General features: G+C 35.4%; 1 non-coding gene across 1 annotated transcript; it reads right to left on the bottom strand.

Annotated features, from left to right (window-relative positions):
* Positions 1 to 1,485: 1,485 nt before the first annotated feature.
* On the bottom strand, positions 1,486 to 1,592 carry LOC131175081 (small nucleolar RNA R71). Its single transcript, XR_009145241.1, has one exon. It is a non-coding gene; the product is annotated as a small nucleolar RNA R71 (small nucleolar RNA).
* Between the last annotated feature and the right edge of the window lie 1,944 nt (positions 1,593 to 3,536).

Here is a 3,536-nt window from a genome sequence, read left to right as displayed (position 1 = left end):
TTAAAGCTTTATTTCCATTTAAACTCAGAATGTCTTGTAAACATTATGGATAGTGAGTAGTTTTAATTAGATTCTGGAGTAAGGGTTGTAATATTTGAGATATTTTGTGGATTTTGATTGGGTAATCCATATTTTGTGGTCTTAATGAGTTTTATTCATTTCTTGTGTGCTAAATGACATGCTTAATGTAGGATCCCATTAAGTGATGTTCTTAATCCATGGTTGAGGCACCGAAAGGAGAAGGCCTTGTAATAGATAATCAAGAAATTGGACTTAATTAACTTAGATCTAGAAATAGACTAAGGATTAAGAGGATTTATAGATTAATTAAGGAACTTAATGGGTCTTGATTAACTCTAACTCCACGAAAGTAGGATTAGATTGATTAAGGCACTCTTTGTCTCAAAATAGCTTGAATATGAAATCCCGAACTTCGGAATCGCCTTTTTATAATTGTTAATTTCTAATCAAATTTAATTGCTTGCCAATTTAAATTTTGCCATATTTCAACTTGCTTATTTCAAATTGATGCAATTTTAGTTTAATTAATACATTGTTGGATAGATTATTAATTTTGCACATATAGATTTCATACTCCAATACCCATTAATTTATTGCTTTAATTTCAAAATTAGTTCAATTTAGTCAACTTTTTATATCAAAAATTCAATCATTAACACAACTCCTCATGGGAACGATATCTTTTCTATATTACTTGTACGACCCGTGCACTTACGGTTGGGCCACATCAAGTTTTTGGCGCCGTTGCCGGCGAGTTGTTTGTTTAAGATTGAATTCTTGATTATTTTAGTTGTTTATAGTTTTATCTTTGTTATCTTCATTTTTTGTATTTGTTTATTCTTTTTCAGGTACTCTTAATCTTTTATGAGAAGAGCTAGAAGCACAAGTGACACATCCTTATTGTTCAATCCTGAAATAGAGAAATTTTGTAAAGCCAACAAGAAAGAAACCAGAAGAAGAAAAGAAGCATTGAGAGAAACTGAATTAGAAGTAGACATGGCTGATGAAAGAATTAGAATTGGTGGTGGTAATGTTGGAAATGGTCAAAACAATGAAAATGCAGCCCAAGGTGAAGAGATTATAAATGCTAATGTGCCTAGGGGAAGTATGATGGATCATGCTTTTCTTCATTTTGATGACTTGAGAGAGAGCATAGCGAGACCAAGAATTGATGCAAATAGCTACAAGATGGATTTTGGAGTTCTTCAAATGATTCAGAATTCTCAATTCGGAGGACATCCTTCTGAAAATCCACACACACATCTAAAGAAGTTTGCTATGATTTGTGACATGCAAAAACAACCTAGAGTGTCTGATGATGCAGCAAGATTGAAGCTATTCCCATTCTCTTTGAAAGATAGAGTATTTGATTGGCTTGATTCTTTACCTCACAACTCCATCACAAATTGGGAGCAACTTACTGATGCATTTCTTGCACAATATTTTTCACCTGGAAAAACTCAAGAATTGAGGAATCAAATGACAGCTTTTAGACCAAGAAAAGATGAAACTCTTTATGAGTCATGGATGAGATGGAAGGAATTAGAGAGACAATGCCCACATCATGCCATTCCGAAATGGATGATAAATCAAAATTTTTACACCAATGTCACTCCTGCAATTAGAGGGATTATTGATGCTCAAACAGGAGGAGAATTTATTATGAAGCATGAAGATGAAGCTTATGAGCTACTGGAGAAAATTGTAAAGAATACTCATCTTTGGAGTAGTCCAAGAGGACCAGCTCCAACTCAAAAGAGGCAAGCTGCTGGAATGTATGACCTTGATCCGTTCAACATGATTAATGCAAAGTTTGATGCACTTACAAATGTCTTGGCTAAGAAGATGGAAGATTTAAGTATGTTGGTTAGTTCATCATCATCATCTTGAAGTTCACAACAAGTTGCTTATGCAGAAGGAACTACCAGCTGTGGAGTAGACTATGGAGAGCAAGCTGCATATGTTGGTAATTATGGAAACAAACAAATGGGGAATCCTTACTCTCAAACTTATAATCCAATTTGGAGGAATCATCCCAACTTTTCATGGGGAAATCAGCAAGGTCAAGTTCCAAATCAGAATTTTCAGCCACAACAGCAACAAGGAATTCCATATCAGCAAAATAGGCAACCATTGCCTAATTTTCGGCAGAAAAATATGAATCCTCCACTAAAACAGCAAGAACAAAGTTCCACCACAGAAGCTTTATTACAACAGATTCTTGCTAACCAAACCAAGCATGATGAAGAGATGAGAGAGATGAAAACAAGGCTAGAACATATGCAAACACATAACAGAATGCTGGAAAATCAGATTGTACAACAAGCATCTTCCTCAGGTACCAAGTCTTTTGGAAAGCTTCCAAGTCAACCAGAAAACCCAAGAGAGCAGTGTCAAGCTATTACTTTAAGAAGTGGGAAAGTTGTAAATAATGAGAAGAGTGAAAAAAATGAGAAAAGTGAAAATAGTGAGAGGAGAGAAAATGAGAAAGAAATTGATGAGAGTGAAAAACAAGAAAGTATAGAAAAATGTAAAGAGAAAATTGAAGAGAAGGAAGAGAAGTATATACCTCCAGAGCCCTACAAGCCACAACTTCCCTTTCCACAAAGATTTCAAAAAGCCAAGCTTGATAAGCAATTTGGGAAGTTCTTAGAGGTTTTGAAGAAGCTATACATAAATGTGCCTTTTATTGATGCTCTTTCACAAATGCCCTCTTATGCAAAATTCTTAAAAGAAATGCTCTCAAACAAGAGGAGACTTGAAGACCATGAAACTGTAGCTTTGACAGAAGAATGCAGTGCTATCCTCCAAAGGAAACTTCCTCCAAAGCTCAAGGATCCAGGGAGTTTTTCAATTCCATGCCACATTGGGGAATCATGTTCTACAAAAGCTTTATGTGATTTAGGGGCTAGTGTTAGCCTTATGCCCCTTTCCATTTATGAGAAGCTCAATATGGAAGATCTAAAACCAACCCACATTTCTCTTCAGTTAGCTGACAAATCAATTAAGTATCCTGAAGGGATTTTGGAGAATGTGCCTCTGAAGGTTGGGAAGTTTTATATACCTGTTGATTTTGTCATTTTGGACATGGAAGAGGATTCTAATATTCCAATTATCTTGGGAAGACCCTTTCTAGCTACAACAGGAGCATTGATTGATGTTAAGGGAGAAAAATTGACTCTTAGAGTTGGTGAAGATCAATTGGTTTTCAATATTAATAACACTATGAAGAAGCATCATTCTGAAGCTGATACTTGTTTGAGAATTGATATCATTGATGAGCTGGTTGAAGAACACTTCAAAAAAAGATATCCAGAAGATCCACTTGAAAATTGTTTGATTCATGGAGGAGGCATAGACTATGACAACCCTCATGTGGCTGCATATGCTCAACATTTAGAGGGAAGTCCACCATTCATTTCTGCTTCAGTTTTTCAACTTAAAAAAAAGGAAAAAGTCGAATCTAAGCAACCATCATTCAAGGAAGAAGATGCACCTAAGGTAGAACTTAAGCA

This window comes from Hevea brasiliensis, chromosome 16, assembly GCF_030052815.1.
Source record: "Hevea brasiliensis isolate MT/VB/25A 57/8 chromosome 16, ASM3005281v1, whole genome shotgun sequence".
Lineage (NCBI taxonomy): Eukaryota > Viridiplantae > Streptophyta > Magnoliopsida > Malpighiales > Euphorbiaceae > Hevea > Hevea brasiliensis.
The sequence above is the reverse complement of the archived record's forward strand: the minus strand, read 5'-3'. Positions and strand labels throughout refer to the sequence as shown.